Genomic DNA, 13,853 nt, shown 5'->3' with positions numbered 1-13,853 from the left:
CTGACTCTGTGCTTCAGGCAAAGCCACACCAACAGGAATGCCTGTTGAGAAAGAGTTCATTTGACCCTTGAGCAATGTGGGAGTTAGGGGTGCCAACTCTGCTGTTGAAAATCCACATATAACTTTAGACTCCCCAAAAACTTATAGCCTACTATTGACCAGAAACCTTACCAAATAAATGATTTTTTTTTTTTTTAAGAAATGCCATACTGTTTTCCACAGCAGCTATACCATTTTACATTCCCACGAGTAATTACACAAGGGTTCTAATTTCTCCGCATCCTTGCCAACATCTCTAATTTTCTGGGGTTTATTTCTTGTTTTGTTTTGTTCTGTTGTTGTTTGTTTTGTTTTTGATCAGAGCTGTCCTATTATGTATGAAGTGGTATGTCATTATGATTTTGATTTGCATTTCCCTTATAATTAGTGATGTTGAGCATCTTTTCATGTACTTACTGGCTATTTGTATGTCTTCTTTGCAGGAATGTCTATTCAAGTTCTTTACCCATTTTTTTTAATGGTGAAAAAATTTAGATTTCTAGCCAGCTCGACTCAGTTTAGATGATCCCAATTTTGTTGGCAATATCCAAAGCATCATAGGAGCCAGTCGAACATACGCTTTCTTCTCCCCATCAGGCCTGATCAAGGTGTTGACCCTGGCCACATCAATGTCCTAGAGCTTCTTCACAGCCTGTTTGATCTGGTGCTTATTGGCTTTGACATCCACAATCAACACAAGTGTGTTGTCTTCTATTTTCTTCATGGCTGACTCAGTAGTCAGGGGAAACTTGATGATGGCATAGTGATCAAGCTTGTTTCTCCTGGGGGCACTCTTTAGAAGATATTTGGGCTACCTTCGAAGACGCAGGGTCTTGGGTTGTCGGAATGCAGGTGATGTGCAGATCTTTTTTGTGTGTGACTGTGCATGCCTTTCAGCACCACTTTCTTAGCTTTCAAAGCCTTTGCTTTGGCTTCGGATTTGGGAGGGACAGGGGCTTCTTCTTCGCCTTTGGCACCATTTTTGTGAAAGGGATTTTGTCTCCATTTTTTAATCCAGTTGTTTTTTCGGCTTTTTGTTGTTGTGTTCTAGGAATTCTTTATATATTCTGGATATTAATTTCTTCAAAGATATATAATTTGCAGATATTTTCTTCCATTCTCTGGTTACCTTTTCACTTTGTTGATAGTTTCCTTCGATGCATAAAAGATAATTTTTGACATGTTTTTTATTGTTGTTGACTATGCTTTTGGTGTCATATCCAAGAATTTTTGCCAAATCCAATGTCATGAACTTTCTCCTGTTTTCTTCTAAGAGTTTTATAGTTTTAGCTCTTATATTTAAGGCTTGGGTCCATTTTGAGTTCATTTTTTTTATATTGTATAAGGTAATGCTCCACCTTCATTCTTTTGCCTTTCTTACCTCTTCCAGCTTCTGGTGCTTCCTGGTTTCCTTGCCTTGTGGCCTTATAACCACAATTTCTATCACCGTCTCCATATGGCCTTTTTCTTTTTCTCTCTGTGTCTCCCCTCTGTGTCTGTATCTTATAAGGAACCCATCATGGGCCCATCCTAACCCATAATGATCTTATTTTCAGGTCTTTAACTTAATTACATCCACAAAAATCCTCATTCCAAATAAGGTCACCTGCTGACATTCTGGGAAAAACTGATGGAAATGGAAATAGTAATCTGAAAAGATAAATGCACTCCTAGGTTTATTGTAGCATTTACAAAAGATACAGTGGTTTGACTTCCCCTCTGATTGTTCCCCGGTCAGTTACCCCTTCTTCCCTATGGTCCCTTTCACGTTTCTTGTATTCCACATATGAGTGAAACCATATGATAATTGTCTTTCTCCAATGAACTTATTTTATTTGGTCTAATACCCTTCAGTTTCATCCACATCAATGTAAATGGTAGGTATTCATCCTTTCTGATAGCTGAGTAATATTCCATTGTATATACACACCACATTTTCTTTTTTTTTTTTAAGGATTTTATTTATGCATGAGAGACATGCAGAGAGAGACAGAGACACAAACAGAGGAAGAAGCAGACTCCTTGCAGGGAGCCCAATGTGGGACTCGATCCCCAGACCTGGGATCATGCCCTGAGCTAAAGGCAGACGTTCAACTGCTAAGCCACCCAGGAATCCTTCATCCAGCTTTACTGAATTTATTCTCACAGTTCTTTTGTAGAGTCTTTAGGGCTTTCTATATATGACATGTCATCTGCAAATAGTGACTGTTTTATACTTCCTTACCAATTTGCATGCCTTTTCTTTTTTCTTGCCTAATTGCTCTAGCTAGGACTTCCAACACTATGTTGAGTAAAACTGGCAAGACTGTGCATCCTTGTTTCTGATCTTAAAGGAAAAGCTTTCAACTTTTCACCAGTGAGTATGATATTAGCTATGGCCTTGTCATAAATAGGCTTGATTATGTTGAGATACATTCCCTGTATATCCACCTTGTTTGGCATTTTTATCATAAATGTTGAATTTTGTCTAAAGATGATCATAGGATTTTTATCCTTCATTTTGTTAATGTATTATCAAGTTGGTTAATTTGCATGTGTTGAACCACCTTTGCATCCCTGGAATAAATCCCATTTGATCATGGTGTATGATTTTTTTTTAATGTATTGTTGAAATCAGTTTGCTAATATTTTGGTGGAGACTTTTGCATCAATGTTCATCAGTCATATTGGCCTATAATTTTCTTTTCTTGTGGCATCTTTGTCTAGTTTTGGTATTAGGTAATGCTGGTCTTATAAAATTATGAGTTTAGAAGTATTCCTTTTTCTTCTCTTATTTGGAAGAGTTTGAGAAGGATTGGTATTGATTCTTCTTAGAATGTTTGCTAGAAGTCACCAGTGAAGCCATCTGGTCCTACACTTTTGTTTATTGGGAGGTTTTTGATTACTGATTCTATCACCTTACTCATAATCTGTCTATTGACGTTTTTAGTTCTTCATGATTCTGTCTTACAAAGTTGTATGTTTCTAGGAATGTCTCCATTTCCTCTAGGTTGTCCAGTTTGTTGGCATATAATTGTTCCTAGTAGTCTCTTATGAACTTTTGTATTTCTGTGTTATCAGTGACATCTCCTTTTTTGTTTCTGATTTTATTCATTTGAGTCTCCTCTTTCTTGGTGAGTCTAGCAAATGGTTGATTTTGTTTATCTTTTCAAAGAACCAACTTCTAGTTTCACTGATCTTTTCTGTTGTCTTTTTAGTCTCTATTTCATTTATTTCTCTTCTATTTGTTGTTATTTTCTTCCTTGTACTAACTTTGGCCTTCATTTGTTCTTCTATTTTTTAATTCTTTGAGTTATAAAGTTAGATCATTTATTTGAGATCTTTCTTGTTTCTTGACATGGGCCTTATCAATATGAACTTCCCTCTTAGAACTGCTTTTGCTGCATCCTGTAAATTTTGGGATGTTGTATTCCCATTTTCATTTGTCTCAAGGTATTTTTTTTAAAAGATTTATTTATGTATTTGAGAGAGAGAGAAAGAGAGCACATGAGCAGGGGAAGGGGCAGAGGGAGAGAATATCCAAGCAGACTCCCGCTGGGCATGGAGCCCAACACAGGGCTCAGTCTCACAACCCATGAGATCAGGATCTGAACCAAAACCAAGGGTCAGACACTTTACCAACTGAACCACCTAGGTGCCCCTATTTTTTTATTTTCCTTTTGATTTCTTCTTTGATCCATTGGTTTTTTAATAACATGTTGTCTAATCTCCACATAGTTGGGAATTTTCTAGTTTTATTCTTGTAATTAATTTCTAGTTACATACCATTGTGGTCGTAAAAGATGCCTGATATAGTTTCAGTCTTCTTAAATTTATCAAGAGTTTTTTTTTTGTGGACCAGCCTATGCTCTATCGTGGAAAATGTTCCTTGTACGCATCAGAAGAATGTATACTCTGTTGCTTTTGAATCAAATGTTCTGTATGTGTGGTTAAGTCCATCTAGTCTAATGTGTTGTCTAAGGCCAATAATGTTTCCTTATTGATTTTCTTTGTGGATGATCTCTATCCACTGAGGGAAGTGGGGAGATAAAGTCCCATACCATTATTGTATTGCTATCTATTTCTCCCTTCAGGCCTGTTAATATTTCATTTATATATTTAGGTGCTCCTCTGCTGGGTACATAAATATTTACAAGTGTCATATTCTCTTGTTGGATTGACCCCTTTATCATTGTACGATATACTTACTTGTCTCTTGTCTTTGTTGTAAAGTCTATTTTGTCAGTCATTGGTATGGTTACCCCAACTTTCTTTTGGTTCCCATTTGCATATATCTTTTTCCATCCCTTCACTTTTAGTCTGTGTCCTTACGTCTGAGGTGAATCTCTTATAGACAGCACATTGATGGGTCTTGTTTTTTTTATACATTCAGCCACTATGTCTTTTGATTGGAGAAGTTAGTCCTTTTACATTTAAAGTAATTATTGATGGGTATGTACTTATTTTTTTTTTAAATATTTTATTTACTTATTCATGAGAGACAGAAAGGCAGAGAGAGGCAGAGACAGGAGAAGCAGGCTCCATGCAAGGAGCCTGATATGAGACTCAATCCTGGGACTCCGAGATCATGCCCTGAGCTGAAGGCAGAAGCTCAACCACTGAGCCACCCAGGCATCCCTGTACTTATTTTAATGTTGTTAATTGTTTTCTGATTATTTTGTGATCCTTCCGTTCCTTTCTTCTTCTCTTACTCTTTTTATGATTTGATATTTTTCTCTTAGGTATCTACCCTTCAGTTTTGCTTTGTGGTTATCATGAGGCTTACATAAAACAACTTATAGGGATCCCTGGGTGGCACAGCAGTTTGGCGCCTGCCTTTGGCCCAGGGCGCGATCCTGGAGACCCGGGATCGAATCCCACGTCGGGCTCCCGGTGCATGGAGCCTGCTTCTCCCTCTGCCTGTGTCTCTGCCCCTCTCTCTCTCTGTGTGACTATCATAAATAAATTTAAAAAAATAAAATAAATAAAATGTCTGGTGTTACTAAACAGTAGTGATAAAAAAAAAACACAATTTAAATTATTTATTAAAAAAAAAACTTATATTTGTAACAGTCTGGTTTAATTTGATAACGACTTAAGTTTGAACACATTCTAAATCTCTATATTTTTATCCCCCTCACACACCATATTTTAGATTCTTGGTGTCACAGTTTATATCTTTTTGTCCTGTGTATTTCTTAGGTTATTATATAGTTATTTTTACTACTTTTGTATTTTAACTTTCATACTAACTTTATAAGTGCTTAACATACTACCTTTCCAAGATTAGATTTTTCTGGATGTGAGGGCAATCTGGCTGCGACATCTGTCACCCCATTGATTGCCAGAGTTGATTTGGTTGATCTGGCTGGCTAGGCGGGTGTCCCCTTCCTCCCTCACCGCTCCGTGTGCGTCCGTCCGGAAGCTGCGCGCTCGGTCGAAGAGGACGACCATCCCCGATAGAGGAGGACCGTTCTTTGGTCAAGGATATACGAGTAGCTGCGCTCCCCTGCTAGAACCTCCAAACAAGCTCTCAAGATTAGATTTTTCTGATTTTTACTATATATTTACCTTTACCAGTTTGATTTCTACTTTCGTATGTTTTCCTGTTACCAATTAGTACCCTTTTCATTTCAGCTAAAGGAAGTCCCTTTTACATTTCTAGTAAGGCCAATCTTGTGGTAAACTTCTTAACTTTTGCTTGTGTTGAAAATGATCTGTCCTTTAATTCTGAATGATAACGTTGGCAGGTAGGAGTATTCTTAGTTGGTGTTTTTCTTCTTTCACATTTTGAATATATCATGCCACTCCCTTCTAACCTACAATGTTTCCATTGAGAAGTCTTCTGATAACCTCATATGTAACAAGTTGTTTTTCTCTTGCTGCTTTTAAGATTTCTCCCTGTCTTTAACTGATGCTGTAATCACAGTGGGTCTTGGTATGGGTCCCTTAGAGTTCATCCTTTTTGGAACTCCTTGGTCTTCCTTGACCTTGATCTTGTCTGTTTCATTTCCCAGATTAGGGAAGTTTTCTGTCATTATTTCTTTAAATAAGTTTTCTGGGGCACCTGGATGGCTCAGCGGTTGAGCATCTGCCTTTGGCTCAGGTCGTGATCCTGGAGTCCCAGGATCAAGTCCTGTATTAGGCTCCCTGCGGGGAACCTGCTTCTCCTGCCTATGTCTCTGCCTCTCTCTGTCTCTCATGAATGAATAAATAAAATCTTTTTAAAAATAAGTTCATTGATCTTTTCTTCTGCTTCATCTAGTCTATTGAACTATTCTATCATATTTTTCATTTCAGTTATTGTTTTCTTCAGCTCTGTGACTTCTTGTTTGGTACCTTCTTGTATTTTCTCTTTGTTGAAATTCTTACTTTGTTCATCTATTCTTCCCCTGAGATTGATGAATATCTTTATCACCATAATTTTGAGCTCTTTATCAAGTAAAGCCTCTATTTCAGTAACATTTTTTAAAAGTTTTATCTTTGTTTGTTTGGAACATATTCATCTTTGTGTCTTTATTTTCCTTGATTCTCTGTCTTGGTTTGTATGTATTACATAAAACAGCCAGATCTCCCAGTTTTGAAGGAGGGACCTCATGTAGGAGATGAAGCTTATTGTTTAATCTTGCCCTAGGTCTTGGTTGTTTCTCAGACCTTTAAGATTATCTAAGCAGCTTACTTTATTTTTAGTGGCTCTCAGTAGTTGAGAGTACTCTAAGACCTCTGTGTCCCAAAAGGGAGGATCTCAGCACCAACATTCAGACTAATTGAAAGTGATACCCATGGGCAGCAGCTTTTAGACTATGCAAATAATATAGTCCTGTGGGACTGCAAGTATAAGCCTCACTTGCCACCGGAGCCATATGATCTAGAAGTGTACCCTGGAATCATTTGCAAGATTCAGGCCACCAGATGAATGTACAAGGTCTTTTCTGGGACATACTGGCAACTTATGGCAAAGCAGAAGCAGAGTGCAAAGGTGGCATCCACCAACCTTCATCCCTGAAAAGCACCTCAGTAGGCCCCTACATGTGTGCCAAACCTAAGCCTGCCTCTCAGCCTGAAACTCCAGGACAAGCAAATAGGCCTTGTTCACAGAGATTGGTGGTATATTTCACTCTGTTCTCTGCACTGTGCCCTGGGGATGGTAGCCAGCCAAGAACTGTCTCTGATTTTTGCAGTCACCTTCCTGGGACCCAAAGAACTCAAGCCCTACTGCCCACTAGATCCAGGGGATTAAGCAGTATTGGGCAATAGCCTCAAATACCAGGTGCTGGGCATAAAAACCAGGGCACCAGATGAGGACAAGCTTCTCTCTGGAAGATCCTGACCTCTAGAGAGTGGCAGAGGGAAAGCACAATGATAGCACCTACCCTCTAAGGTCTCTAGGGAGGATGACATGCAGCTGTTAGATGTGTGTTTAATTAGAAGCCTGCCCCTCAGGCCATAGCTCTGGATATGAGGTAATAGACCTCTTTCACAGATAGATTGGACATCTTAGTCTGTTGCCTCTTTACCATGCCCTTGGAGTAGTAGCTAGTTAAGAATTCTTTTTGGGGGGCAGCCCAGGTGGCTCAGCGGCTTAGTGCCACCTTCAGCCCAGGGCCTGATCCTGGAGACCCGGGATCGAGTCCCACATCGGGCTCCCTGCATGGAGCCTGCTTCTCCCTCTGCCTGTGTCTCTGCCTCTCTGTGTGTGTGTGTGTGTGTGTGTGTGTGTGTGTGTGTGTATCTCATGAATAAATAAATAAAATCTTAAAAAAAAAAAAGAATTCTTTTTCTTTCTTTCTTTTTAAAATAGGCTCTACACCCAACATGGGGCTTGAACTCACAACCCTGAGATCAAGAGTCATGTACTCTACCAACTGAGCCAACCAGGTGCCCTTAGAAATTCTATTTTTATTTGTTACACACCTCTGGGACCCACCAGGGCCATGTTGTCTAAGGGTGTCCCCTGGGCAGCAGCTGCAAAAATCAGGGGGCCAAATGAGGGCACAAGCCCATTTCAACTGACCTCCATTTGGGGACAATATTTTAGTAGACTAGATTGTGTCACATTAGGCTAATGCTTTAAGAAAAAGCAAATTAGCCTCTTTAACAGAAAGTCCTGGGTACTTTTCAGTTGACACCTCTGCACTGGTCTTTGGGGGTGGGCAAGTCTATACACATATCCCTTTTTAAGAATTGTTCCTTAGGAGATCCCTGGGTGGCTCAGCAGTTTAGTGCCTGCCTTCAGCCCAGGGCATGATCCTGGAGTCCCAGGATCGAGTCCCACATCAGGCTCCCTGCATGGAGCCTGCTTCTCCCTCTGCCTGTGTCTCTGCCTCTCTCTCTCTGTCTGTCTCTCATGAATAAATAAATAAATACTTAAAAAAAAAAAAAAGAATTGTTCCTTAGTTCTCTATAGCTTTGTGGTTCTCATAGACTCAAACCTTATTAGCTTTCAAAGATAGATGATTTGGGCTCATCTCTCAAGTGCAGGTCTTAAAAGTTGGGGTGCCAGAGGTGGATTTAAACCATCCACTCCTCAGTGAGAAGCTTGGGGTTTTGAGTTCCCTTCTGATTGTAGGGCACTAGATTAAGACTGGGCTTCATGGGGAGATTGTGTCTCAGTCTCTTACCTGCTTCTATGTGAGTTTTCTCTATTTTACCCAGTGCGTGTATAGACATCATTCAGCTGGTTTGGGCGTGGTTTATGTGTTTGTTTTTCAGAGGAAATTTTTCTGTCTGTAGCTGTAGATTCAGTGTGTCTGTGGGAGGCAGTGAGTTCAGGATCCTTGTACGTTGTCAACTTGGACTGGAACAGATCTATCTTTTGGAGTCCACAATTCAGCCCTCTCCATCTGTCTTCTGGCCTCCATTCTAAGTCAGTAGTCATTCAAGTTGTTCTCCAATATGTAATTTGTCTTTTTTTTTTTTTTTTTGTACTTTCAAGATTTTCTTTTTATTTTTGGTTTCAGCAGTTTGATTATGATGTGCCTGAGTATGGCTTTCTTCATATTTTTTTCTTCATATTTTTATGCTCAAAATCTACTGACCTCAAATCTATAAATTTGTATCTTTCACCAGATTTGGGGCAATGCTGGTCATTTCTGCAAACATTTTTTTTGCCCTGTCTCTATCTCCTCCTCCTGGATATTATTCCCTCTAGGTCTCTGAGTCTGTTCATTTCTCCCCCACCTCTTTTCTCCCTTCTGTAGATTGGATACTTCCTTTGGTAACTCTTCTGTCGCCTCCACTGTGCTGTTAATCCCATCTTGTGAATTTTTTATTTTGTATATTATTTTCTCAATTCTAAAATTTGTTTTTTTAATATATATATAGCTTCTATTTTTCTGCTATCATCTCCTAACTTTTCGTTAATTGCACATTTTCCTTGATACCACTGAGTATTGTTATAATAAACTCTTTAAAATCCTTGTCTATAAATTTCAACATCTGGATCTTCTCAAAATAGGTCCCATGAACTGTCTTCTCCCTGGAGAGTAGGTTACATTTTCCTGTTTCTTTGCAAAATAATTTTGTACGGTATCCTGAGTCTTCCAAAGGTCATGCTGTAGAGACTGGATTCTGTTGTATTTCTCTGAAGAATGGTTTTGTTTATGTTTTTAAACAATTAATTTGGCTGTATTCAAACTACAAACTCTTGTCTCCTGGGCATCAGCTCAAATAAGTTCAGTTTTGGTTTTTTTTTTGGTTTTTTTAATTTTTATTTATTTATGATAGTCACACAGGGAGAGAGAGAGAGAGGCAGAGACACAGGCAGAGAGAGAAGCAGGCTCCATGCACCAGGGAGCCCGACGTGGGATTTGATCCCAGGTCTCCAGGATCGCACCCTGGGCCAAAGGCAGGCGCCAAACCACTGCGCCACCCAGAGATCCCATCAGTTCAGTTTTTATTCTTAGCCTGGCTGCTTGCAGTCACTGCTGTGTGTGCATAGTTCAGGAATGAACTAGAGTTTAGGCAGTATTTATATACACAATATGGAGCATCTCCTTTCTCTCTCTTTTCTGGGATATTCCTCCTCAGTTTGCAGCAGCACAGTTATCCTAACGTTTGTTCCTCATTTTTAAAACTGGAGAGACTGATGGGACGCCTGGGTGGCTCAGCGGTTTAGCGTCTGCCTTTGGCTCAGGGTGTGATCCTAGGGTCCCGGGATCAGGTCCCACATTGGGCTCCTTGCATGGAGCCTGCTTCTCCCTCTGCCTGTGTCTCTGCCTCTCTCTTTCTCTCTCATAAATAAATAAAAAATTAAAAAAAAAGATAAGGGAGGGGAAAAGCAAAGCAAGGATGAATGAGATCTCAAACAGAGTAGTCCTGTGGAGGAGGGTGGCTTCAGCCTGATCCCATAGGGGAACTTTGGAATATAAATTATGCCTCAGAGTTTGTCCTGACTTGTTACAAGGAACCTGAGCTTCCATACTCTTACTTTCATATTCCAGGCAATCACTAGCCATGACCGCCTTACAGTGGGTGGGTGGATATAAACTCCCCGGGCTCTTCTGACTCTATACTGTAGACACTGTGGCTCCAGAAGCCCAGGAGCAGATCTTTGAAGAGAGTCTCCAGTGTGGATGGTTAGAAGCAAAAGGCACAAAAGCTGAGGGGGAAGATAGGTAGCAAATAAAGGTCATAAACAGTTGGTCCATCAACTGTTAGAAACTTGTTACCTTTCCTTCCCACCCTGTTTTCCCTTCTCCAACCCTGGAGGAGCCAGATGCAACCTAGTAAGTGGGGGAAGAGGAAGAGAACAAAATGGCAAAAAAAAAAAAAAAAAAAAAAGGCAGAAATGATGAAGTGGGCTATATTGTGATAGTCTACATTATACTGGGCTAACAAGTAGCCCTAATATCTCAGCAGCTCATACATTGAAGTTTGTTTTGCCTATGCCTCGTGTCCTTTGTGAAATGGCAGAGGACTGCTCCACATGGTCAGCAGGGACCAAAGTTGTTTGAGGATCCACCTTCTTCTTCCTCCCCATCTTGAATACACAGCTCCCCCAGTTGTTTTCATGGGAGGACTATGCATAGGCTTTTCGTGTGCTTGAGCACAGGTGTGACAGTCACATGTCGCTGGGCAGCACAAGTCACTAAGCTCTGCTGACTGCATGGGGACAAGAAATGTGGAGGATCAAATGGTATGCCTGGTGACTGTCATCCCAGCCATGCCTCTCTTTTTTACTACTAGGTTCTAAGTTCTAGGTCAAACTTTAGCTGAGTGAGAAAAAGTTATAAATCAAATGAGAAAGTAAAACTGGGTAACTAGTAGTAATCAAGTAACTTTGGAAAACCTATGAGATTTACCAGAGATTTTATCACTGAGATGGGAAAAGATTTTACCTAGCAGAGAGGATAGGTAAATTATTAACGAATAAGGTTCCTAATAAAAAAAATAGCCAAAATGCCTAATTGTACTGTAGTGTTTAAATAGATGATGTACGCTCACAGGTGCATAGGTTATGTAGTCATTTAAAACTGTTTCCAGGGAGCTTTTACATTGCTAAATGCCCATGTTATCAGTGAAAAAACTCAGGTTATAAAACTGTGTATGAGAATTCCCATCTCTTACCTGAATTACTGTAAAGGCCCTAATTGTTACACTCGTTAGTGTCTCTGGTCCTCCAGTATATTCCTTACACTGCAGCTAGTCACCTGTCTCCCATATGAAGCTGATGTCCCATGTGACCTTCAGGATAAAATCCAAACTTCTTTACATGGTGTATATATATCCACTTGCCGTGCCTTTATCTCCTTCATTTTTCTGAAATACCCACTTCATACCCTATTCTCAAATTTATATATCCATCCTAGATATTTCCTGAGGTCCAGATGTATATAGACAAGTGACATGTCTTTGCTTGTCTTGTAGTCATTTCAGATTTCATGTATGCACAATTAAGCCTTTCTTTTTTTAAAGAACTCTTTAAAATTGAATTTCTGATTCTGTCTTCACCACAGTTCTTGTCCTGTGCCAATCTTTGCTAACTCAGTGATACCTCTACCTACTCAGCCAGCAAAGCCAGAAATTCAGGAGCCATCCTTGAGTGTCAGCTTCTTTCAAACTCCAGCTCACATTTGGTCCCTCCTGACCTCTGATTCTTCACTATGGCACAATAATTCAGCCTCTCAACTTCCCTTTCCTATTGGCCTGTTCTCTATACTCCAGTTCAAATTATTAAGAGATTCTGATTCAGCTTTGTCCCTGCTGGGTTTTTTTTGTTTTTTTTTTTTTTTTCATGTGCTGAAGGAAGTCAACCCATCTTGTTGGTTCTGTTTCTCAAGTTTCAGTGTGTCCCTGCTCTCATGGAATTGGTAAAGAAATGTTTTTTGCAAACTTTTTCAAAACCTTTTATCATCCCAAAGTGCTAAGACTTAGGTAGAGGTAAGAAAGACAGCTCTACACTAATTCAGTGGTTGATGAAGGCTTCTGACAATGTCCACTGTTGTGCCTACACACTATTTTACTTCATTTTTTTTTTTTTTTTACATCTAGGCTTTTTACTTTATTTTTTGCTTATAACAGCTTCCTTGAAGTACAGCTCACCTACCATAACATTCAGCCTTTGAAAGTGTACAAAAAATAGTTTTTTAGTATATTCAGAGTTGTGCAACCATTATTGCTACCTTGTTTTAGAATACTTGATTCCTTTTTAAACTTTTGTTTTCAGCTCTCTGATGAAAAATTTCAAATTATGTCCTTTATCTCCTCAAACATAGTAATAAGCATAGTAGTTTTATAATTGGAGTTAGATTACTCCAGTATCGGGACGCCTGAGTGGCTCAACAGTGAGCGTCTGCCTTCAGCTCGGGGCGTGATCCTGGAATCCTGATCAAGTCCAAAATCCGATTCCCTGCAGGGAGCCTGCTTCTCCCTCTGCCTATGTCTCTGGCTCTCTCTTTCTGTGTCTCTCATGAATAAATAAATAAATCCTAAAAAAAAAAAAAAAGATTACTCCAGTATCTGGTGTTCTTGTTGGTGTGCTTCTAATGTCCATTGTTTCTACTGGTTTCGGTTATAAAATTTTCCTTGTGTGCCTAGTTATTTTTCAATTGAGTGCTAGATATTTTAGGTTTGAGATTCCTACGAAGGGAATAGTTTCACTTGGGTTCCCTCTGCTTTACCCTTATCTGGCTCTGGGCTCTGATCTTCATGCTCCTAGCCAAGGGAGGTTGTCAATTGTTCAGTTCCATATTTTTTTTTAATTGAGTTGGCATACAGCATATTAATTTGAGATGTATAACATAATGATTTCTTATTTTTATATATTGTGAATGATCTCCACAATAAGTCTAGTTAACATCCATCCCCATACATGGTGTCAAAAGATCAGGAAAAATACAGAAGTAAAACCAGTGAATCACTGAAGTATAACTGGTAAAAGCATATTGTGCACACACCAAAAAGTTTGCAAGCCAACAGCACTCAAATCAAAACATGAAATGAGGCTCAGAGGTTTATTATTATAAACTAGCTTATATAGTATAGAGACAATGACTGTTTATTCTTCATAGTAATTGGTTATATTAGAATTTTCTTAAATGAAGGAGAATTAGGGACACCTGGGTGGCTCAGCAGTTGAGCCTTTAGCTCAGGGTATGATCCCAGGGTCCTGGGATGGAGTCCTGCATTGGACTCCCCGCAGGGAGCTTCGCCTTCTGCCTGTGTCTCTGTCTCTCTCATAAATAAATAAATAAATAAATAAATAAATAAATAAATAAATAAATAAATAAATCCTTAAAAAAAATTTAGTGGCTATGTCCGGTGGGGGGGGGTGGACAATTCAAGTTTCACTTATGATTTTTAAAGGCATAAGCAAGAAGAGAACCAGCTCAAGT

At 39.4% G+C, this 13,853-nt stretch overlaps 1 long non-coding RNA gene across 11 annotated transcripts in view; it reads left to right on the top strand.

Moving 5' to 3' along the window:
• Positions 1-13,853, top strand: part of LOC144312630 (uncharacterized) — a 60,158-nt gene that overhangs the window by 12,917 nt on the left and 33,388 nt on the right. The gene's annotated exons all lie outside the window — the stretch shown is intronic.

This window comes from Canis aureus, chromosome 4 (genome assembly GCF_053574225.1).
Source record: "Canis aureus isolate CA01 chromosome 4, VMU_Caureus_v.1.0, whole genome shotgun sequence".
NCBI classification, from domain to species: Eukaryota; Metazoa; Chordata; class Mammalia; order Carnivora; family Canidae; genus Canis; species Canis aureus.
The sequence above is the reverse complement of the archived record's forward strand: the minus strand, read 5'-3'. Positions and strand labels throughout refer to the sequence as shown.